At 39.8% G+C, this 26150-nt stretch overlaps 1 pseudogene; it reads left to right on the top strand.

The window, feature by feature from the left end:
- The window catches only part of LOC138442866 (14-3-3 protein zeta/delta pseudogene), an 85973-nt pseudogene extending 81961 nt beyond the window's left edge, over nt 1-4012 (top strand).
- The last annotated feature ends 22138 nt before the right edge of the window (nt 4013-26150 follow it).

The raw sequence follows: 26150 nt of genomic DNA, 5'->3' as shown, positions 1-26150 counted from the left end.
TAGCAACAATAAATAAAAATGTGTCTAATTTTCTCCCATGTATTATATTTGAAGACTTCCTTATAGAAGGTACATTAAATGTGATGTTTATTTTACTTATTGGTGAAAACAAGCTATTAATTTTTAAAATATTCATATATTTTGATAGTTTCACTAGGATAAAGCAGCCTGGAATTTTTCCTTTGATTTTTCAACTGTAATGATCCAAACTATTATAGTATTGGGGTAATTCTGACAGTTTTGTCCTTTTAGAAGTGATAATTGTGTCATGAGCAAAATATTTGGACAAATGCCAAATGGCATTACCCAGAAAATGATAATCAATAAGAGCTTATTTAATAAAGCATTTGTCCAGAGAGTAGAACCCTATATGAACCAACAGTCAAGAATTCTGCATGACCTCACTTTGTGCCATGACTTGTTTTGTGAATTGGAAAAATCAGTTAACCTCTTGGTGCTTCAGATCAGTCATCTATGAACTGAGAAGAGTAACATTTGCCACCTAACTCACCAGTATTTTATGAATGTTAATGAGCTTCAGAGTTTATAAAATGACTTTTCTTCTTGGATTGAAAGTCTCTTGAAGAGTATTAAATAGCACTGCTATATTTTTCTTAATACATAATTATTATTTATTACAGTATAATAAATAAATTATCCTTTGAAAGACCCATAAAGTTACAAAATATGTGATAAGATACTTCTAGTAGGGTTTACCCCACATTAACCATGTTTATCTGAGGGGTAAGAAAAGTTTCTGGCCCAATAACACATGCAAGTTAGAGTTCTTCCAACTTCAATTTAAACTATCTTAGTTCTAATCAACTTGTTAATCTCTGTTATCTATTGGTACAGCTTTATGAGTTGAATATTAAAAAGAAAAAAATTTTCTCCACTGAATAAATGTGACTGCTCTTTATTTCCACATTGCATAAATAACTAAGTTTTGACAGAAATTCACAAAAGTAAGGTGATTTGGTGAAAGGGGGAAATGTGTCCTGTCACTTTGCATTTTCTGAAACAGTTTTGCCAAAGCTTTTCATGAGATAAAGAACATTTTTAATAGCACAAATTTGATAGGATCCTGAATTTTAGGTGTAATGCTATAAATTGTATGTTTTATGGATTTAAAAATTTTGTATTATTTTATATATTATTTCCAAATTTGAAAGAGGGAAAATCATGTAATTTTCATTCTGTTAAAATTTTTTTTTAATTTTAGAAAGAGGGGTATCAACATATAAGCTATGTAAGCAACATTTCTTAAATGATAGTTCATCTTTTTACTTTGAGCACTAAATAACTCTTATTATATTTTCCATTAGGACAATGTGTGTGTCCTCAGTTGCTTCAGCTGTGACTCTTCGCGACCCTGTGGACTGTAGCCTGCCAGGCTTCTCTGTCCATAGGACTCTCCAGGCAAGAATCCCCAAGTGGTTTGCCATGCCCTCCTCCAGGGAATCTTCCTGATCCAGGGACTGAACCTGCACCTCCCGTGTCTCTTTCATTGCAGGTAGATTCTTCACCCCCTGAGCCACCTGAGAAGCCCATTAGTACAATATGTACGTGTAAAAACACATCTCACATATTTCCCCTACTTTATTTTAGAGGCATAATAAAAGGAAAACTAATAGGGAAAGTACAGAATACATACATTTTGCTCTTTTTATTTCTCTCCCAATAGGAGAAAGAGCCTATGTAAAAAGAAAAGTATGCTCTTGATTTTTCCAGACCATGGAAATCAGAGAAATTATCTGATTGCATTTTCAGTTTAAAATAAATACAAGTTTTAGAGCACATTGTCTTAAACGTTAACAGAAAAATATATAAACTAATTTTAGAAGTATTGGGGCATCACCCACCCAAGGACTGTTACTGATAGGTAATTCATTTCTTTGGGTTCCCAATGTATATAACTATATAAAGATGAAAATGAGAGATTTTGAAGAACATTCACCCACTATAGATGGTATGTTCTTATTTGCTCCTTCCTAAACTGTGGAAAATTCTAAAAGAGATGGGAATGCCAGACCACCTGACCAGCCTCTTGAGAAACCTGTATACAGGTCAGGAAGCAACAGTTAGAACTGGACATGGAACAGACTGGTTCCAAATAGGAAAAGGAGTATGTCAAGGCTGTATATTGTCACCCTGCTTATTTAACTTAATGCACAGTACATCATGAGAAATGCTGGGCTGGAAGAAGCATAAGCTGGAATCAAGATTGCCAGGAGAAATATCAGTAATCTCAGATATGCAGATGACACCACCCTTATGACAGAAAGTGAAGAGGAACTAAAAAGCCTCTTGAGGAAAGTGAAAGAGGAGAGTGAAAAGTTTGGCTTAAAGCTCAACATTCAGAAAACGAAGATCATGGCATCTGGTCCCATCACTTCATAGGAAATAGATGGGGAAACAGTGTCAGACTTTATTTTTTTGGGCTCCAAAATCACTGCAGATGGTGACTGCAGCCATGAAATTAAAAGACGCTTACTCCTTGGAAGGAAAGTTATGACCAACCTAGACAGGATATTCAAAAGCAGAGATATTACTTTGCCAACAAAGGTCTGTCTAGTCAAGGCTATGGTTTTTCCAGTGGTCATGTGTGGGTGTGAGTTGGACTGTGAAGAAAGCTGAGCACCAAAGAATTGATGCTTTTGAACTGTAGTGTTGGAGAAGACTCTTGAGAGTCCTTTGGACTGCAAGGAGATCCAACCAGTCCACTCTAAAGAAGATCAGTCCTGAGTGTTCTTTGGAAGAACTGATGCTCAAGCTGAAACTCCAATACTTTGGCCACCTAATGCAAAGAGTTGACTCATTGGAAAAGACTCTGATGCTGGGAGGGACTGGGGGCAGGAGGAGAAGGGGATGACAGAGGATGAGATGGCTGGATGGCATCACCAACTCAATGGACATGAGTTTGAGTGAACTCTGGGATTTGGTGATGGATAGGGAGGCCTCGCGTGCTCTGATTCATGGGGTCACAAAAACTTGGACATGACTGAGCAACTGAACTGAACTGAAAGATACAGGCAATCTTCCCAGGTGGCAGCCAACCTTCACCCCAAGTCCTTGTGGACACATCTAGACTGCACTTAACCTGAATAGCCACATATGTTATCTTGCTCCTGCAGGAAAAGATGTAAGACGTCTGTCTCTTAAAACACTCCAGGTAGAGTCTCAGCCTTGGCACTGCCACCCAGAGACTGCTGAGTCCCATCTGTCTGCCATACCTACTCCAGACACAGAACATAGATAAAAATATACTGGTGCAGAAGGCCAAACTAGCTGAGCAGGCTGAGCGAGATGATATGGCAGCCTGTATGAAGTCTGTAATTGAGCAAGGAGCTGAATTATCCATTGAGGAGAGGAGTCTTCTCTCAGTTGTTTATAAAAAGGTTGTAGGAGCCTGTAGGTCATTTGGAGGCTTGTCTCAAGTATTGATGAAAAGATAAAGGTGCTGAGAGGAAACAGCAGATGGTTCAAGAATACAGAGAGAAAATGGAGACGAGGCTGAGAGATACCTGCAATGATATACTGTTTCTTTTGGGAAAGTTCTTGATCCCCAGTGCTTCACAAGCAGAGAGCAAAGTCTTCTATTTGAAAATAAAAGGAGACTACTACCGTTCCTTGGCTAAGGTTGTTGCTGGTGATAATAAGAGAGGGATTGTGGATCAGTCATGGCAAGCATACCAAGAAGCATTTGAAATCAGCAAAAAGTAAACACAACCAACACATCCTATCAGATTGGATCTCTCCCTTAACTTCTGTGTTCTATTATGAGATTCTGAAGTCCCCTGAGAAAATTGGCTCTCGTGCAAAAACAGCATTTGATGGAGCCATTGCTGAACTTGATATATTAAGCGAAGGGTCACACAAAGACAGCACGTTGCTAATACAGTTACTGAGAGACAACTTGACCTTGTGGACATTGGATATCCAAAGAGATGAAGCTGAACCAGATGAAGAAGAAAATTGCCCAGCCTTCCAACTTTTGTCTGCCTCATTGTAAAACTTGCACCATAGACCATTTGTCATCTATGCTATCTGCTGATAATTATTTATGATTTCTCACAGGTTACTGATACTTCTGTTTGAATTTCTATATGTTCCATGTGTTTTTTATGTTTAATATTGGAGGAGTAGAGCCAGTTAACAGTTCCCTAGTAGCTCAGCTGGTAAAGAATCTGCCTGCAATGCAGGATACCCCAGTTCAATTCCTGGGTCAGGAAGATCCCCTGGAAAGGGACAGGCTACCCACTCCAGTATTCATGGGCTTCCCTGGTAGCTCAGATGGGAAAGAATCCACCTGCAATGCAGGAGACCTGGATTTGAATTCTGGGTTAGGAAGTTCCCCTGGAGGAGGGCATGGCAGCCCACTCCATTATTCTTGCCTAGAGAATCCCCATGGCCCGAGTAGCCTGGAAGGCTCAGTGAGGTCACAAAGAGTTGGACATGACTGAGTGACTAAGCCCAGCACAGAGCCAGTTAACATATCAGGAGCTATCTGTTTTCATCTTGAGGTGGCCAGTATGGCGACATGGAAATTTTATACAAGTTATACAAGTTTTATACAAGTTATACAAGTTTTATACAAGTTTCTGAGTAGTCATGTACGGGTGTGAGAGTTGGACCATAAAGAAGGCTGGGCGCTGAAGAATTGATGCTTTTGAACTGTGGTGTTTGAGAAGGCTCTTTAAGACTCTCCTTGAAGTCCTTTGGACTGCAAGGAGCTCAAAATAGTCTATCCTGAAGGAAATCAACCCTGAATATTCATTGGAAGGACTGATGCTGAAGCAGAAGCTCCAATACTTAGGCCACCTGAAGTGAAAAACCAACTCATTAGAAAAGACCCTGATGCTGGGAGGGATAGGGGGCAGGAGGAGAAGGGGATGACAGAGGATGAGATGGTTGGATGGCATCACCGACTCAGTGGACATGAGTTTGAGCAAGGTTCAGGAGATGGTGAAGGACAGGGAAGCCTGGCGTGCTGCAGTCCATGTGGTCACAGAGTCGCACTCAACTGAGTAACTAAACAAGAAATAAAAGTTTGGCATAATACTTTTGGTACATTGTGGCTTCACAAAGGCTAGTATTAAAACTGCTTCCATGTCTAAGCAAAGAAAGCTGCCTACACATTGGTTTGTCCTGGCAGGGGATAAAAGAGATAGTTGGCTCCAGTCACAGGTGTAGTTGTGGGTACTTTAAGATTCAAAGCGCTTATGTGACTGTAGAAGAAATGGATATTACATATTAAACCAGGTGTTATCCGTGGAATACCCATTCTCAATATGCACACTGTTAACAACAGTTACAGAAGTGTTCGTTTAGCTGGGACCCAATTTTCCCTGGATAAGAAGGGCAGAAATAATTCACATCCCATTATTTGTAGTTACCTGCTGTTTGTTTTCAATATTATTGCTATACTCATTTTATTTATATTTAGATGTTTTAAGCAACCTAAGAACAAATGTACAAGTAAAGATGCAGTAAAAATGAATTGTCTGATATCCACTGCTTCATGCATATCAATCACGGTAGTAAAACACAAAAACGTGTGTTTAACTTTTCAGTTTAGTTTTATTATTATTATTATTATTGCCTAACTTGTCTGTGGTATAAAACTAGTTAACAGGGAAATAATTTGAGATGATGGCTAGCTTTGTTTAATGTCTTAAGAGATTGTCAAGAATAATCCAAGCATAATTGTTAAGAACATGTGTATTAAGTTTGTGTAAATGGAATAAAAGTTTTATTCCATGGACTTTTCAGCTACTTTCTCTACAGCTTTTCATGTAAATTAGTCTTTTGGTTCTAAAACTTCCCTAAAGAAAATTGTACATTTTTGGAAATTTACTCATTCCCTCTTGGCAGCTAAGAGGCTTTTACCAAATTTGAATATGAAGTTTATTATAACAACAAAATACTACTAAGATAAATACTACTGTTCCTAACCAGATCTCATATCAATCCCTTCCCCTGAAATAAAATGTTTTTCTTTTCAGAAGCAAGAAGACTGTTCGAAAAAAATAATACATTACACTAAAAATTTTTGATGTATGGCATTTTTTAATTTAGGAAGCCACAGTGTTCTTGATCAATCATCATGGCAACTGGATAGCATTAACTGCAAGTTTTGTACTTTGAAATCACTTTTGTTTTTTAGAATTTTTGGATACTCAAAGCCTGCCTTCAATTTTGGTACTTTATTCTTTCTATGTTTCAGGAGCACAGGATTGCTTCTTTTTTTAGCCTTCTGTCTGTCACCAACCATTCCTACCTGGTGGTCATGAATTGATGTTACATAGGATGTGATGGAAAACCCTGAGTGAACTTTTTGGCCAACCCAGTACTTGGGAGAAAGACTGCGTGGTCTTTCTGGCTCCACTCTGTTGAAGGACACCCTGCTTCCTTTGCTTGCATCCCTCAAACAAACTATTTCCCTCTTTCTTTTCACTGCAGCAAATCTTTCCTTAGTTGATGAGACTGTTTATCTCCCTATAAAACCTACCTATCTTGAATCATCTGTCATTGTCTTTACCTTTAAATTCCTACCTCTTCCTCTCTTTAAATAATGATGGGACTAAGTTATACCCAAAACTCACCCTTTATTTCCTCAATACCTTGCAAAAAAACATCAAACAAAAAATAGGAAAAGGAGTATGTCAAGGCTGTATATTGTCACCTTGCTTATTTAACTTCTATGCAGAGTACATCATGAGAAACGCTGGACTAGAAGAAACACAAGCTGGAATTAAGATTGCTGGGAGAAATATCAATAACCTCAGATATGCAGATGACACCACCCTTATGGCAGAAACTGAAGAGGAACTAAAAAGCCTCTTGATGAAAGTGAAAGTGGAGAGTGAAAAAGTTGGCCTAAAGCTCAACATTCAGGAAACAAAGATCATGGCATCCGGTCCCATCACTTCATGGGAAATAGATGGAGAAACAGTGGAAACAGCGTCAGACTTTATTTTTTGGGGCTCCAAAATCACTGCAGATGGTGACTGCAGCCAGGAAATTAAAAGACGCTTACTCCTTGGAAGAAAAGTTATGACCAACCTAGATAGCATATTCAAAAGCAGAGACATTACTTTGCCGACTAAGGTCCGTCTATTCAAGGCTATGGTTTTTCCAGTGGTCATGTATGGATGTGAGAGTTGGACTGTGAAGAAGGCTGAGCACCAAAGAATTGATGCTTTTAACTGTGGTGTTGGAGAAGACTCTTGAGAGTTCCTTGGACTGCAAGGAGATCCAACCAGTCCATTCTGAAGATCAGCCCTGGGATTTCTTTGGAGGGAATGATGCTAAAGCTGAAACTCCAGTACTTTGGCCACCTCATGCGAAGAGTTGACTCATTGGAAAAGACTCTGATGCTGGGAGGGATTGGGGGCAGTAGGAGAAGGGGACGACAGAGGATCAGATGGCTGGACAGCATCACTGACTCGATGGACGTGAGTCTGAGTGAACTCCGGGAATCGGTGATGGACAGGGAGGCCTGGCGTGCTGCAATTCATGGGGTCGCAAAGAGTCGGACACGACTGAGCAACTGAACTGAAAAGAGGTGTACTTTTTTCCCTCTAGAATGTAAGCTCCCTGAGAGCAGGGACAATATTCTCTGCATGTTCTAACGTGCCTAGTATACCATAAATGATCAATACACACTGATTATGGGGAAAAAAACACTCAAAGTATTATAATCATGAATAGATAACCAGACAGCTAAATAGTTAAAGCAGGCATCCTTAATTTAGAACAGGTCTTTTCTAAAGTGCAGAATTTATGCTTCATTTTCTTTCCCCTCTTAAGGAAATGTTAGGCTGTGGTTCCCATATACCAGCTCTCAGACCAGGAATGTCTTTGAGCAAATCTTCACAAGTTCAGGACAAAACAAGAAAAAAAAAAAAAAGAAAAAAGTTTTTATGTGTGTGATGGTAAAGTTGTCAATTATTTTGTCTTGTGAATATAAATCTTTTAGTCCAAGCATCTGCCTTCCTAATTTTTTGTTTTAATGAAGTGACTCATCTAAAATAGTGATGTGGGACAGGCTTTATATATATATTTCAGTTAGCAAACTTGCTTTGTGCCTGATTCTTCCCCAGGTCCACTTTTAGAAAGGGAATGTTCGGATTTCCATCTGAAATCCAGAAGTCTAAGACTCTGGTTTTAGATATCTTTATAATAGTTTTAGACAGCAGGAGAATGAAGGCTCATAATATCATTATAGGTATAACAGAGATGTTTTATTGTTATTTAGATCATGGCATCTGGTCCCATCACTTCATAGCAAACAGATGGGGAAACAGTGAGACATTTTTGGGGCTCCAAAATCACTGCAGATGGTGACCACAGCCATGAAATGAAAAGACGCTTGCTCCTTGGAGGAAAAGCTATGACCAACCTAGAGAGCATATTAAAAAGCAGAAACATTACTTTGCCAACAACGGTCTGTCTAGTCCAAGCTATGGTTTTTCCAGTAGTCATGTATGGATCTGAGTGCCAAAGAATTGATGCTTTTGAACTGTGGTGTTGGAGAAGACTCTTGAGAGTCTCTTGGACTTCAAGGAGATCAAACAAGTCAATCCTAGAGGAAATCAGTCCTGAATATTCACTGGAAGGAATGATGCTAAAGCTGAAACTCCAATACTTTGGCCACGTGATGCAAAGTGTTGACTCATTGGAGAAGACCCTGATGCTGGGAAAGATTGAAGGCAGGAGGAGAAGGGGATGACAGAGGATGAGATGGTTGGATGGCATCACTGACTCAATGGACATAAGTTTGAGTAAGCTCCAGGAGATGGTGAAAGACAGGGAAGCCTGGTGTGCTGCATTCCATGGGGTCTCAAAGAGTTGGACTCAGTTGAGTGACTGAACTGAACCAAGAATTTATTAACATGAAAAAATAATAAATAGCATTTATATTGTCTGCAATATTGCTTTAAAGATTTTTAAATGAGCAAATTTGGTAGGTGACACATAAATTTGGTTCTTTTTTTTTCTAGATGAATTATGATTGATTTTAATCATATCTAATCTGTGACTGATATGAAAAATTTCTGTAAAAATACATTAGAAAAGAATACTGTTGGGGAGAAAAACTGTTTGGGGACAATATGTGAAATTAAAGATTATGCCATAAATTAATCAGAAATTACTCTGGATAAGGCAAACCAACCTAGACAGTCCATCAGTGTCATTTGACAACTGTCAATCAAAAAGCCCAAGTCAAAGACCTATAACAACTGACTAGAATATTCACCAAACATTAAGATGCTCTTTTTGGAATGTGACATTTCAGAATGACGCTTACTGGGTTTAACAACAATTCTGTGTTTAGTAAAGGAAGAGAAATGTCTGTGGTTTATAGAAAAATTTTGGATATCTTCTAGATACCTAACAAACACCTGTTGGAATGTAACTCTAATTTTGTTGTACAGCCTGATTTCAAGTTTTGTTTTTAATGATTTCTTTCAGTTATTAGGTAACCATGCATCTTATGAAATCTCATGCAGCAGTTTTAATATTTTCATAGGAAAAAACCCCACTGCAAGCCATCACAGGTTTCTGGCTTATTACTGTGTTGACCATTGTCTGCCCAGAGGAAATGTTAATGTCCACCACTAAATAGATAAGGCAGAGTCCTTACTGATCACTGAATGACAGTTTTACAAGGCCATATTTTTTTGAAATTTGTATTGTCGATGGGTTGGTTTTCCCCCTGTGTAAGTAAGGAAAGCTTGATAATGTTGTGGAGTCTTTGCTGGGACTAACTTTATCTGCATATTTTTGGTCTCTTTAGACCAAAAATGTTAGTGCTGGAAAATTCCTGGACAGTGGTTTTAGAGGTACATGGCTATAAAAGAGAAGTATTTCCTTCTTTTTACTGCTTGACTTAGCAAAATAAACTCATTTCAGTTTTATAAAATGCAGGCAAGAATTCAATTGTAAAGGACCCTTATTTCTACTTTAAACAATTTAATCTTTTGCCTTTACATAACCTTTTAATATTATCTTTTAATAAAGAGAATAGGCTACATAATGGTACTTTGGGCATTGCAAAGGGCTTTGAAAATACAATTTTAAACCCAATATATATTGCATGCTAAAGTACATGGACAGGAAGTTTGGTTTGGAGAGTAATTATATCAGACTACCAATCAGAAGGTTGAATGTACTGTCCTCATTCTTTGGTTGACGTAATTGTTTTTCCAAATTTATTGTGCTATCCCGAGATTTCTCACCTGTGACAGAGGGTTACTGAGAAATAAAACGGGTGTAGGGGGGGAAAGGGGGACAGAGGAAGTGGAGAGAGAGAACGACGCATTAGAGTATTACTTACACAACAGTAGACTTCACATTTTCCCCAGCGTTTCAGTTCAGTTCAGTCGCTCAGTCGTGTCTGACTCTTTGCGACCGCATGAATCGCAGCACGTCAGGCCTCTCTGTTCATCACCAAGTTCTGGAGTTCACTCAGACTCACGTCCATTGAGTCAGTGATGCCATCCAGCCAGCTCATCCTCGATCGTCCCCTTCTCCTCTTGCCCCCAATCGCTCCCAGCATCAAAGTCTTTTCCAATGAGTCAACTCTTTGCATGAGGTGGCCAAAGTACTGGAGTTTCAGCTTTAGCATCATTCCTTCCAAAGAAATCCCAGGGCTGTTCTCCTTCAGAATGGACTGGTTGGATCTCCTTGCAGTCCAAGGGACTCTCAAGAGTCTTCTCCAACACCACAGTTCAAAAGCATCAATTCTTCGGTGCTCAGCTTTCTTCACAGTCCAACTCTCACATCCATCCATGACCACTGGAAAAACCATAGCCTTGACTAGACGGACCTTAGTCGGCAAAGTAATGTCTCTGGTTTCGAATATGGTATCTAGGTTGGTCATAACTTTCCTTCCAAGGAGTAAACGTCTTTTAATTTCCTGGCTGCAGTCACCATCTGCAGTGATTTTGGAGCCCCCAAAAATAAGGTCTGACACTGTTTCCACTGTTTCTCCATTTATTTCCCATGAAGTGATGGGACCAGATGCCATGATCTTCGTTTTCTGAATGTTGAGCTTGAAGCCAACTTTTTCACTCTCCACTTTCACTTTCATCAAGAGGCTTTTTAGTTCCTCTTCAGTTTCTGCCATAAGGGTGGTGTCATCTGCATATCTGAGGTTATTGATATTTCTCCTGGTAATCTTGATTCCAACTTGTGCTTCTTCCAGCCCAGTGTTTCTCATGATGTACTCTGCATGTACAAATACATTGAGAGGTCCGATCTCAAAATAATAACCAAATACGAGGAAAATGGACATAGTAAATAAGTCTGTGCTTATGTAGTGTCCTTATTAAGACTGAAAAATATTAACCTATGAGAAAGTATTCCTTTCATAAAGGGAGTCCACTGTATATTTTTCCTTTTTTGGTAGGTCAATTTAATTTTAATTTGTATATTTAGTGTTGGAGGAAAAACATGTTTTGCTGAGGAATAAATCAGTTCCATCAAGGAAATGGCATCAGGTACTTGATAGTCAAAGGGGCTCATTTTCTGACACAAATACAAGGTTATTTAGCTATCTGATCTTCCAAACTAATTCTGACTTAGACGACTCAGTTTCCTTGAAGAGAGAACTAATAGGGGTATTTCCCAGGCAAGCTTCTGAATAATTTGACTCAATTAGCTTTGCCACTGCATTTTGGTGAGAATCTTCTATTTTGATAAAGCAGCTAAGAAAAATCTATATATCCAATGTCAAGTCTCAAGGAAGAAATTTTATTTCTTTAACAAAGAAGGCTAGTAGGGTACTTGCCCAAGGATATGTAGAATCCTGTTCATCAAAAGACCTAGAATGTTCTGGAGATTTCAGGAATTTTCTGACCCTCTGTGTCAGACTCTCAAGCAGAGTTTGGTCTACTCCATCACCCCAGAGATAAAACCCTTCAATTCTAAAGGAAATCAACCTTGAATTTTCACTGGAAGGACTGATGTTGAAGCTGAAGCTCCAGTACTTTGTCCACCTGATGCAAAGAGCTGACTCAATGGAAATGACCCTGATGCTGGGGAAAGATTGAAGGCAAAAGGAGAAGGGGGCAGCAGAGAATTAGATGGCTAGATAGCATTACCGTCTTTGACTCAATGGACATGAGTTTAAGCAAACTTTGCATAATAGTGGACAGAGAAGCCTGGTAGGCTATAGTCCATGGGGTTGCAAAGAGTTGGACATGACTTAGCAACTGAACAACAACAACCATTACCTTAGACATATGTTCAGGGAAAAGATGCAATTATAGGGGACTTAAGGTTCCTCAGATGATTTTATTCTTTGCCTTTTTTATTATAAATCAAAGGATAAAATATAAAAGTTTGATAATATATATTAACCTGTGATCACTGGGTATAATACTTGGTTAAAACTGCCATAAAAAGTACCACAAACTGGGTGACTTGACCAAACTTTATTGTCTCAACAACGCCAAGAGTAGAATTTTGAGATGAGGTGTTGGCAGGCTTGGTGCTTTCTGAAGGAGGGGAATCTGTGCTGTGCATCTCTCCTAGTCACTAAAACTAGCTTGCTAGTCTTTGGTGTTCCTTGGCTTACAGACACATCACCCAGTCTCTGCTTCATGTTCAAAAAGTGGTCTCCTTTTGTGTGTATCTGTATTCAAATTTCCCCTTTTTATTAAGGACACAATCATATTGGATTATGTCCCACTCTAGTGACCTCATGTTAACTTGATCATCTGCAAAAAACCCTATTTCCAAATAAGGTCACCAGAACTGCCTTAGATTCTCAGGCAGCACAGTGGTGAAGAACCTGCCTGCAAATGCAGGAGATACAAGAGACACAGGTTCAATCCCTGGCTTGGGAAGATCCCCTGAGCAGGAAGTGGCAACCCACTTCAGTATTCTTGAATGGAAAATCCGGGGACAGAGGAGCCTGGCAGGCCACAGTGCATGGAATCACAAAGAACTGGACACAGCCGAACATGCACACACACAAGAACTGCAGGTGGGGAACTTCAGCATCTTTTGTGGGCATACAGTTCAATCTATAAGGCTGGGTTTATCCAGTTTGACATTTGCATTTCAGTCATGTTACGCTCTAAGATGTACAGGTTAGAATACTGGGATCTCTTTATAAGGATTTCATTATATAGAAAAGAGGATAGACAAAGAGAGTCTAGAGAAAGCATCTAAGACAAAATCAACTTAGTTTTGAAATATTCACTTCCTTTTAGATTAAATACATGCCTTTGAAATTTGTCCCTACTGTCACTGTTTAGTCTTACCCTTCTCACCTAATGAAATTTCTATTAACACATAATCCAAATTTTAAAAAACTTAATTTTGGCCAAAGCTTGGTGGCTTTTCAATCTGGTCCACTTTAATAATCAAAAACATCCTAGGCAACATATGTTTGTTTCTCTGCTAGACTTATATATACATTTATAAGGATAAATGCAGAGCAGAGAAATGCCTCAATGTAAATAACACACTGGTTCTTAGATAAACAGGCAGGATTCTACTGAATCCACTGGTTTTCTTTCCAATCACTCTGCTGTATCAACCGATTTCTTCACTACTGATTGAATCAGCTGAGCAATATGATTTTGTCATTAAGACAACTGAAAATACCAGATTGACTCTTTTTGAAGTGTTTTATTTAAGCATAATTATTGCCAGAGTGTTCTCCAATCCTCCATTTGACTGCAGAACAAATAAAAGGCATTTTCCCCCCACATTTTACTAAGAACAAAAAATCAAGTGGACTCTATGGTTGATTTACCTAAATAGTAGTAAAAGTTTGTCAACAATTTAAAAAATTAAACCTAGGAGCCTAACTTGACTGTGTCTGGAACTAAACAGATTCAGAATTAATGAGCTAACGTCTGAAATACTGAGTTTCTTTAAAAAAGGGAAAAAGCAGCATTGGCTTTGGCATAAAGACTTAGTGATTAAGAACAACAAACAAACAAAAATCGGAATACACAAACTTCAGACATCCCAATGACCCATGTATTGCCTCCAAATTTTAGTCTACCGGAGTGGTGAACAGGGTGTTCTTGTTCCACTGTGTTCACATTTATTCAGTTAAAGTATATCTCTGAGTGAAGACCAATGATCATACTGGGTGGCAGGCACCCTTCCTAGCTCTACACGTTCCCTGCAAATACTATCTCATTACTCTTCAAAATGATCCAGGCAAGAAATCATACATCTCATCTCAAAAACTGTTCTTGAAAATGAGAATTTATATCCTCCAATGAGAGTGTATAGTATGCATCTATGCACTTAAATTTCTCCTCCTAGTTTTTATTTTGGAGATCTTGTCAGTGAGTGAGCAATTAAAAAACCATCTAAACTAGTCAGGAAGCAACCCACTGTCAAGATGGTATTTATGGATGACTCTCTGACATGTTTGTTTTACAAATTAACATTAAACCTTCAAATAACAAGAGCTTGGTGTGATTTTCTGTGAAGCAAACAGGAAGCTCTAAGTCTTTCACCGTATTGAGGGTTCCTTTTTTTGTTTACATAGTGATATATTCTGTTTATCTTATTAGCACAACGAAAATATTAGTAGCCACCCATAAATACAGCTCTGATAAAAGGTACTTCATTTCAGAGTCACTAATCTATGTTAACACCATTTGGTCAAGGTCCTGTAACAGCTGTTCGGATTTCAACCCCTATAGGTCAGAGAAAGACGATGGGAGAATCCTTAATAAAATGTTGTTAGAAGCTACAGGTGGGAAATAAAGAAGCTCTTGTGACCTGTAATCTTATTCCCTCATAAAGTCACCAAGAGAGCACAGCAGCTTCTGCAGCTGAAATTAGACAACACACTAGTGGCTTTTCAATCTCAGCTTTTACAGTTCGATGTTCTCATTTTCAGTGAAGAACAAATGAAGGGTACAGGAGCTCTGCCCAAGATGCTCTCTCTGGGTTTAATCAGCCCACTCAACCACATGAGTAACTCTGCCACATGAGTAACAGTACTTTTTGTATTCCCACTTATAAACAATGTAGGCTTCTTTCTGATCTGTTCATAAACAAACATCAGATTCTCAACATGCTGTATTTGGGTTTTATCTTTTTTTTTTTTAATGCCAAATACATCTGAAGAAAATAATTTCCTTTAAAACATTTAATACTAAGTCAGATCAACTTAATAATGGGAGTTGACACAAAATCATAAAATCTACCTAAGACAACAGCTTTGGTGTCAATGTACGGGCCTACCATACTGACACTCCGTATTAAAAAAAGAGAAAAGGGCCACAGACAAGTGTCTGACCAAATAAGAGTCCTGGTGATGACTGTGCCCCTTTAGAGATGCGTCCATGAGCTCCTACCCAAAGAGTAGCAGGCTTTCACTTTGCCCTGTCCTCACAGTCATTAGTGATGGCAAAAAACTGCTATATGTCTGCTGCATACAACTGGGTCCTAAGGGGTACAAGCTTGTGGCTTCATTTTGCTCAGAAGAGTCTGTGACTCATTTTTTTGGCCCCAAAGGGAAAATGAATGCTTGCTGGGATATCACCATTGACATACTGTTCTTTCTTTCATAAAACTAATGTTTTATGTTTGTTCCCTTTGATTTAGAAAGAATATTTAGCAAAATATAAAATAAAGGGGCTGAAAAGAAAAACAAAATATTCTTGTAGGAACAGTTAGGAAAGGGTCAATAGCAATTTTCTGTTTTATTTTTCTCCCCATTTATAAAAAACATCTCTGGATTTACTACATCACACCAAAGTCACATTTTAAAAATGTTTAATTAATACCGAAATGGTTTTTTTTAAACATAGCTTCAAATTATCAGCTTTGAAATTTCTGCCATAGAATAATAGAATAAGTTAAAATAAGATCTTGGTGTTCTGGGTAACACAACTTTTTTTTTTTAAACACACAGATACACTACATTTTTTTTTTTGCTAAAAGTTAACTATGTAGTAGAAAGAGTAGAATTTAATGTTGTTATTGGAGGAAAATAACATTTCATAGATTTAATTAGCTATCAAGCATTTGCATAATATTAAGGTTTGGATTTAACATAAGCTTAAGGTTTGTCATAAGCAATTTCCATTTATTTACAATGTATAGGACAACTTGTCTAAGATCAGTCGGCTCTGTGAGCAGTTTACTTGACAAATTATGTCAAATATTTGCTTTCTGAAATCCTGAGAATTGGTTGAGTATAATTGTACTTCATGTTGGCAAAAAATACATAAATATGGGACTAAGAAAGTCCTATCATTAATTTGTCAGAAACTTGAGTTGTCATTTCTGAAAATTTAATGTCACTGAAGCTCTATTTCCAATAGCAAAGGAGCACTATTGCTAATAGACTTCAGAGCTTGAAATAAATAAATCTTTGGAATCCTGTTGCATCTCTTGGGGTGTGACATTTGACAGTCTTTTATAGCACAGAACGAAACAAGTTTGTGAGCTGGAATTCAATTGTGGTGTATTGATTCCTTGCATCAGTCATTATTCCCTGCTGATTGACAGCTGAAAATTGGTTACGTTAAGTATTTCATATGTTATATTGGCTGACATTTGCTTGCCTGCTCCTGTGTCAATATTGTTGTAAAGATCTCCAGCTTTATGAGATAGCAATAGACACTGACTGTGGCTTTTGTGTGATGTTCCAGTGTTTTTCCTGACATAATTTAAGACATATTAAAAACCAGCAGCATCTTCCCTCTTGAGAAGCTTAATGCCAATATTATTGTCTTCCAGGGGAAGATCATGTATGCTCATAATCGGCTGCTAATTTCCAACCGTCCGCTCATGTTTAGGCATTAGGCACTATAACTGTGAAATTGAGCCTTCTTGATTGATTCGTGTCAAGCCTCATCTCGGCTCCTGCAGGGGAAGTCATCGGCTGACCCTTTTTACACTAAAAGAAGAGATTTGTGTTCCTTTCTTTCACCTGGAACCATCAAATTGACTGAATAATCTGTAATACATTAGTGCTGACATTTGTTAGGGGAGAATTAAACAAGACACAGTAATCATTCCCTAGAATAAAAATTGTGTTTGATTTCCAACAGAGTTCTATTAAAGCGATGACAGAAACAGTCTCTGCCAAGGTGGAAAACTGTGAATATTCTCTGCATTAATGAATCAAGTTAACACATTAATTGCTTATAGGACCTAGTTCTTCAGTATGAGTGTTAAAAGATGGGGAGGCTCTCATTTAGGTTCAGTGTGTATTTGTAAGCATGGTGAGCATCTTGTGGAAAACAATTCTTGTTGTCTTTTTATTTTGGGTAGTCTGAGATGTAAAAGTTGCATTATTCCCTGAGATATCTAAAATTCCTCCAAAAACGTCCTACTATGTCTTCTTCAACTCACCTAAGAAATATGATGAAAAGACCGAGTGAGCTAAGTACTCAAGTACTAAATTTGATTCCTGTTTTTCATTATGTCATTTAAGTTTGCAATCTTTTAATTTAGATCAAGAAATGTCCATACAGTTCACTCCTGCTGTTCTAAAGCACACAGGAATCATCATCAAAACCACGAGCTTCATCTGAAACTTTTCCTGAACAACTGTATTTCCTATGCCCTGGTCTTCATTCCCAGCACCTGCTGCCAACCACGACTGTCACCAGGAAAGGGATCTTGTTACACTCATTAGAGTTCACATGTGCGTGCTCTGTCAGAACCACGGTGTTTTATATCTAACTTGTGTAGGACTCATTTTCAAGATGATTCATTTGTAAGTGATTATGTGAGTATGTCTTCCATGATGAGTTCACACTTCTCAGAAGTACCACTTAAAAATGGACCTTTCCCACTTTTGATGATATTTGTTGAAGTAGTTGTCAACTTTGTTAATTGGGGTCACTTCAAAGTACTCATAGGTCTGTTCTCTAGATACTCCATGCTGTGTGGAGCGATTTGGTAAAGAAAACTGAACAGCCTTTGCAAAGAACTAACACAGACCAAATCAAATTTTGCTCTTCCCTGAAATATCGGAAAGATCTCAAGACACTTGTTAAAGTTAAATGAACAATCCATAAACTAGTAGGAAACACCTACCCATTTCTCCAAAAAATAAACTCTTAATCTAAGGGGATAAATGAAAATGGTCTCATCACATTTATTTTGGGAAATTTAGTAGTTTGGTTGCTTTGCATATAAGAACCTTCATGAACAAACATCAAACATATAGCCTCTGCCAAGAACCTTGTTAGGAATTAAACCTACTACCATGAAGGTCACTAGATGATCAAACTGAAATTAGATTGATTATAGTCTTTGCAGCCAAAGATGGAAGAGCACTGTGGAGTCAGCAAGACCAACATTAGGAGCTGACTTTGACTCAGATCATGAGCTCCTTCTTGCAAAAATCAGACACAAATTGAAGAAAGTAAGGAAAATCACTAGGTCATTCAGGTATGACCTTAAATGAAATCCTTTATGACTATACAGTGGAAGTGGCAAATAGATTCAAGGGATTAAACCTGATAGAATGCCTGAAGAACTATGGATGGAGGTTAGTAACGCTGTACAGGAGGCAGTGATCAAAAACACCCCCAAGAAAAACAAGTGCAAAAAAAAGGAAAATGGTTATCTGAGGAGGCCTTACAAATAGCTGAGAAAAGAAGAAAAGAGAAGGAAAAGGAGAAAAGGAAAGATATACCTATCTAAATGCACAGTTCCAAAGAATAGCAAGGAGAGATAAAAACACCTTCCTAAGTAAACAATCCAAAGGAATAAGAAAAACAATAGAATATGAAAAATTAGAGATCTCTTCAAGAAAATTAGAGACACCAAGGGAACATTTCAAGCAAAGGTAGGCACAATAAAGGACAGAAATGGTATGAACCTAACAGGAGCAGGAGATATTCAGAAGAGGTTGCAAAAATACACAGAAGAACTACACAGAAAAGATCTTAATGACTTGGATAACCATGATGGTGTGATCACTCACCTAGAGCCAGATATCTGGAAGTGTGAAGTCAAGTGGGTGTTAGGAAACATCACCATGAACAAAGCTAGTGGAGGTGATGGAATTCCAGCTAAGCCATTTCAAATCTCGAAAGATGATGCTGTTAAAGTAATGCACTCAATACGCCAGCAAATTTGGGAAACTCAGCAGTGGCCACAGAGCTGGAAAAGGTCAGTTTTCATTCCAATCCCAAACAAAGGGCAATGCCAAAGAATGCTCAAACTACCACACAATTGCACTCATTTCACATGCTATCAAGGTCATGTTCAAAACCCTCCAAGCTAGGCTTCAAAGGTATCTGAATCAAGAACTTCCAGATGTACAAGCTAGGTTTAGAAAAGGCAGAGGAACCAGAGATCAAATTGCTAACATTCCTTGGATCATAGAAAAAACCTGACAATTTCAGAAAAACATCTTCTGCTGCTTCATTGAGTACGTGAAAGCCTTTGACCTTGTGGATCACAACAAACTGTAGAAAATTCTGAAACAGATCGGAATACCAGATCACCTGAGCTGCCTCCTGCGAAACCTGTATGTAGGTCAGGAAGCAACAGTTACAACTGAACATGGAACAACAGACTGGTTCAAAATTGAGAAAAGAGTATGTCAAGGCTGTATATTGTCACCCTGTTTATTAACTTCTATGCAGAGTACATCATGAGAAACGCTGGGCTGGAAGAAGCACAAGCTGGAATCAAGATTGCCAGGAGAAATATCAATAACCTCAGATATGCAGATGACACCACCCTTATGGCAGAAAGCAAAGAAGAACTAAAGAGTCTCTTGATGAAAGTGAAAGAGGAGAGTGCCAAAGCTGGCTTAAAACTCAACATTCAATAAACTAAGATCATGGCATCCAGTCCCATTACTTCAAGGCATATACACTGGGAAACGACGGAAACAGTGACAGACTTTATTTGGGGGGGGGGGGGGGTGCTCCAAAATCACAGTGGATGGTAACAGCAGCCGTGAAATTAAAAGACACTCCTAGGAAGAAAAGCTATAACAAGCCTAGACAGAGCACTAAAAATCAGACATTACTCTGCCGACAAAGGTCCCTATAGTCAAAGCTATGGTTTTTCCAGTAGTCATGTATGGATGTGAGAGTTGGACCATAAAGAAGGTTGAGTGCCGAAAAATCGATGCTTTTGGACAGTGGTGTTGGAGAAGATCCTTAAGAGTCCCTTGGACAGCAAGGAGATCAAACGGGTCCATCCTAAAGGAAATCAGTGGTGAATATTCCTTGGAAAGACTGATGCTGAAGCTGAAGTTTCCAATACTTTGGCCACCTGATGTGAAGTGTTGACTCACTGGAAAAGACCCTGATGCTGGGAAAGATAGAAGGCAGGAGGAGAAGGGGACAACAGAGGATGAGATGGTTGGATGGCATCAATGACTCAATGAACATGAGTTTGAGCAAACTCTGGGAGATGGTGAAGGACAGGGAGACCTGGCATGCTGCAGTCCATGGTGTCACACAAAGTTGCACATGACTGAAAGGCTGAACAACAACAACCATGAAGATGTGAAGTTTGCTCTCATGGGGTCCAGTCTCCTGGAGAGATGGAAGAATATGCTTAGAATAAAATTGGGTAAGTGTTGGGAGAAAAATCTTTACAAAGTTCTCTTTTAAAACATTTAACTACTTTGCACCCACTTGATAAATAAGAACACATGCATTCATATTTTAGAATCATTTTGCAGCCCACAGAGCAAAACTATAACGTAGAAGGGAGAGATATATAATTTACGGAATCACAATCAAATATTTTACAGTTTATCTAGTGTCCATGAACCTATTTGTTGACAAAATTACTTGCTGTAAAAGGAGAACACCCTGTCTCTGCATTACCCGTCCCATAAATGCATATTTGAGGAAAATCTGAGTGCTTACATGGCCAGTTATGCTCTCCACTTGCAAAGCCTGGGGAACCTTGAGGAGTCTCAGAGACAGTACCTGTTCTCACTGAAATTGCAAACCCGATCAAGCACAAGCTAATATGTTATCAGTAACTGTAGCATAAAAAAAGAACACTACACATGAAATGAGAAACCACATTTTTCTGGCCTGAAATTCCTGACCTGAAAAAGCCTGAACTACTTAACTTCTGATGCTATTCCTTAACCTGGAGCTCAATGAAAATTTCTTATATAATTTTTTAAGTGATACAAATACATGTATATGGAAGAGAAGAGTGTAAATGCTGTTAAAAACATGTCTGTAATCAAGAATATTGTGGTTCATTTGTTAATATGAGTAAATGAAACGTGGGTGACTTGCTCGTCCAACACTGTCAGTTGTCAAGGCACTATAGGCAAATAAGATCCAGTCCCTGTCTTGTGTGTCGTGTGGGTGACAGGAAGAGGGCAAGAGAGGCAGCCAACGCCCACAGCTTGATAAGCTCCATATAGGAAGCATTTGGGCCTTGCTTTGACGCTTCGGCAGCCCGAGGAGATAGTGATTAATTGCATGGGGTACAGACAAGGGTCAGAGGTAACATGTCAGCTGAACAGACGCTAAAGAATGTGTGGGACTTTCAAGGTGGCCAGAGTGGGAATGAATGGGCACTCCAAGGTAGCTGGTGTCGGTTAGGCTCCCTTTGCAAAGAACGTAGTTCCCTCTAAATAGCTTGAGCAAGAAGGAATTTAATATAAAGTGTTATTTAGCTTATAAATCTTTGGGAGGACTGAGGAAAGGCTTTCAATTGCACTTTCTAAAATAACTTTCAGAGTCAGACACAGAGCCAGGCCACAAAGGAACTGCTGTTTGTTCCTCCAATCAGGAAATCCCTGGCCAAGAGCACCCTGTCACTGCCCGCATGAAGGGAACAAGCATAACAATCACAAACTAGGCAGACAAGCTCCACAAGACCAGGGAGCAGGGTGTGCTCCATTCTCGGAAAACCCAGGGTCCTGGAAGAGTGTCTAGCATTGCATAGGAGCTCAATAGGATTTGTTGAATGAACCTAATAAGTGCACTGCTATCTACTAGCCCCAGGACCATGCCATGCCTAATATGACGCTCTCCAACCCGTGGAATCCTGGAGTTTCCCTCTCAACACCCACCAACTTGACAAGACACTAGTTCGTAGTTAATGTTGAGAAGAGAAATCAGACCCTTCTCAGCAGTGCCTGTCAGCAGACACACTTGGTATTTCAGAAGCATGGCCTCTGCCTCCCTTTGCCTTTCAGTGTCAGGTGACTGCATTGGATTGGGGCCCCTAGTCACATTCAGGACCTACCATTAAAGGAGCCGCTTCAATATAAAACAGCATGACAAGAGAGTTCAACAGTCCAGCTCTTTGGCTCCGAACATCCATAATATCCATATACACACTTGTATCATATCCAGGTACAGTATCAATAAGAAAAGCAGCCACAATCTCCATCACACAAGTACATAAATAGAAATGAAAAAGCCCCACCCCCTCTCAAAGGGTGGACAACAAAGTTCTATCCATTACTGTATTTATCTCTAATAAGGTGATTTTTTTTTTTTCTAATTCAGCTAGAGTCTTACCTTGTGTGTGTGCTCAGTCACTTCAGTAGTGTCTAATTCTTTGTGACACTATGGACTGTAGTCTGTCAGACTCCTTAGTCCATGGGATTCTCCAGGCAAGAATACTGGAGTGGGTGGCTATGCCCTCCTCCAGGAGATCTTCCTGACCCAGGGATCAAACTCACGTCTCCTGTGTCCCCTGCATTGCAGGTGGCTTCTTTACCATCCTGCCTCGTTACCTTGTTATATATAAATCATATATGCTGAATAATAAACTTAGCAACCATGGGCATACATGAGATAAAAGCGAGTGGGGAAAAAGGAATAAACAGGATTCAAAAATTCATTCACATAAAGTAAGGGGTCAGGTGAGATGAATGAATTGACCAGCGTGAACCTGTATTGCAAGTTAAACAGGGGCTTACTTCTGCAAAACAGAGCTCCCTGATAGCTCAGTTGGTAAAGAATCCACCTGCCATGTAGGAGACCCTGGTTCAATTCCTGGGTCGGGAAGATCCGTTGGAGAAGGGAACCACTACCCACTCCAGTATTCTTGGGGTTTATTGTGGCTCAGCTGGTGAAGAATCTGCTTGCAATGCGGGTGACATGGGTTCAATTCCTGGTTTGGGTAGATCCCCTGGAGAGGGGAACCACTACCCACTCCAGTATTCTGGCCTGGAGAATTCCATGGACTGTCTAGACCATGGGGCTGCAAAAAGTCAGACACAACTGAATGACTTTCACTTTCACTTTTCTGTAAAACAGATAAATTCCAGCCACTCTGTGTTAGGAACCACCTGGTTCCTTCTGCCTTAAATGTCTCTTCTGCCTTAAATATCAACAGGGAGAATTTGTGCCATTTCCCTGGCTGTGAGTTTTAAGACCTTGGCAGGGATTCTAGTCATCCTGATACAGCGGGATACAGAGGGCCTCACCTTCCACCCCTAAGTTTCCTGAGATGGAGCTGTTTGCTACTTCTTGTCTGAGCTTCACTTTTCCATCCCATGTGGGAAGCATTTGAAAGCAGGGACTGGGTGGATGATGCAAGTCAGTAACCAATCTCATTACATCTGAAATACTTTCATTGCAAAGAGCTATGCATGTGTGTGTTTTCTGTATAAACATATACACTGTGGATAGTAACAACACTCTTATTTCTGTAAAAAGAAAGTGTTAATCGCTCAGTTGTGTCTCTTTGAGATCCCATGGACTATAGCCCACCAGGCTCCTCTGTCCATGGGTTTCTCCAAGAAAGAATGGGTAGCCACTGTCTTCTCCAGGGGCTCTTTCTAATCGAGGGAACCCAGGTATCCTGCATGGCAGGCAGAATTTTTACCATCTGTAAATGACAATTAATGCAGAATCAGAATATGATAAAATCCTTCCTCTAATGCCCAGTCCACATTCCCTTTGCTCTTAGCTGCAACACCCAGCTGGTCATTTTTGTTCATAGAGAAGAGTAACCCAAACAGTCATTCCTGAACAATCTGCCTGCATAGGTTGATGTGTCTTATTCTGCAGGTGACAGCCAGTCTCCCAGTGGTTTTCTGGGAGGGCGATGGTCACTTTCCTGCCTGTGATGTGCAGCAGTAATCTAATTAAGAAAATTCTTAGGGTTTTTTTTTTTTTTTTTTTTGCCACTAATCTTCCACCTGACCACTTGGCCAAAACATTAGCCAGTGAAGAGACCCTGGTCATGTCTCCTTCCAGAAAACTGTTGCCAAAGGTTCTACCTGCTAGGAAGATTTACCCTTAAAGCCCACTTCTGAATACAGCTACAATGCTGGGAGCATCCACTTCTGGTTGGGGAAAGCATAGCATCCTCTACATCCTATTAACTAATAGACTGCTTTTATGGGTCTTCTCCATGAGGCCAGAGGTAGCAGGGAAGGGAAGAATGGCAGTGCAGAAAAAATAGGCACCATGTGAGGAAAAGACACCTTCCCTAGCAACTTATTTGTGCTTTTCAGAAAATGTTCGTGGCTGATCTTGTACAAACTGTGTCAACGTGGACTCTGGACTACTGCTTGAACTTCTAACCCCACAGTTTTGTGATAAGAACACTTGCTTATTGATAGGGAGTCCAAGACACACGCTCACTCGGTATCTCAGGTGGTCAATACATTCCAGTAGCACGCCAGCCGAACAATTCACTGACCACAAAATGCCTTGTTCCACAATCTAACAGGCCTGGTCAGTGATTATCTAGCACTCCCAGAATCTTCATATATTTTCCTCATCTTCAAGCATCATTAAATATGCTGCACCGTATAGGCCCAAAGGAAAACTTCTTCCACCACTGCCTAGACAAGGTGAAGAATCCTGGAGTGGGTAGCCATTTCCTTCTCCAGGGGATCTTCCCAACCCAGGGAGGGAACCCAGGTCTCCTGCATTGCAGGAAGATTCTTTACCATCTGAGCCACAAGACAAGCCCTTTCTTCTCTGGGACTCACTCAAAGTTGGCAGCCTTAAGGCATACTCAGTGAATGGGTTATAAAAACACCCAAAGTATTGTTTGCTGCTGCTGCTGCTAAGTCGCGTCAGTTGTGTCCGACTCTGTGCAACCCCACAGACGGCAGCCCACCAGGCTCCCCCATCCCTGGGATTCTCCAGGCAAGAACACTGGAGTGGGTTGCCATTTCCTTCTCCAATACATGAAAGTGAAAATTGAAAGTGAAGTCGCTCAGCCGTGTCCAACTCTTTGCGACCCCATGGACTGCAGCCCACCAGGATCCTCTGTCCATGGGATTTTCCAGGCAAGAGTACTGGAGTGGGTTGCCATTGCCTTCTCTGACAAGTATTGTTTAAATTGCCTCTAAGTCTAAAGAAGTCCAACAAGCATTATGCCTTTTTTTCTCCAATGCTAATTGATACAAAGTCAGGCAAGGTTTCTTTTACGTTTGAGGAGATTACCTTACATATGACACACTACTGGATCTCTACAAGCTTCTCTGGCATTTTGCAGCAGACAGCTCTCACCTTCTTGCATGCACGTCCCACATATACACATAGATCATAGTTATTTCTTGCCCTCCAGCTCCTATGAGCATAGAGACCTCTATAGAGTGGGCCTGCATAATACTCTATGCAATGGTGAGTTGACCATGGTACCAGCAGAATAAATTGACAAAGAACCAGAAAGTGGCAAATTGGAGTAATACAGTAGAGTTATATTACTGTCACTGAGAGGAAAACCAATTGCCCTGGAATTTTCTGCTTCTTGAGACAGAGACCCTGGCTTTGCCAGATAATTGTTTCACGTCTAGTGCTAGAGATTGGGTTGATGTGCTTCAATAAAGAGATAAGTTCTTGAGCAGCTGTTGACATTGGACTTAACACATGACTAAATTTGTCACAACCCACAGCTTAGCAGAGAAATGACAATGAAGGAATGAGCTGACAGAACATGCAGACCTGGGTTCAGTTCAGTTCAGTTCAGTTCAGTCGCTCAGTCGTGTCCAACTCTTTGTGACCCCTTGAATCGCAGCACGCCAGGCCTCCCTGTCCATCACCAACTCCCGGAGTTCACTCAGACTCACCTCCATCGAGTCAGTGATGCCATCCAGCCATCTCATCCTCGGTCGTCCCCTTCTTCTCCTGCCCCCAGTCCCTCCCAGCATCAGAGTCTTTTCCAATGAGTCAACACTTCGCATCAGGTGGCCAAAGTACTGGAGTTTCAGCTTCAGCATCATTCCT

This window comes from Ovis canadensis, chromosome 6 (assembly GCF_042477335.2).
Source record: "Ovis canadensis isolate MfBH-ARS-UI-01 breed Bighorn chromosome 6, ARS-UI_OviCan_v2, whole genome shotgun sequence".
Taxonomy (NCBI): Eukaryota; Metazoa; Chordata; class Mammalia; order Artiodactyla; family Bovidae; genus Ovis; species Ovis canadensis.
Note: the sequence above shows the minus strand (reverse complement) of the source record. Positions and strands in the feature narration are given on the sequence as shown.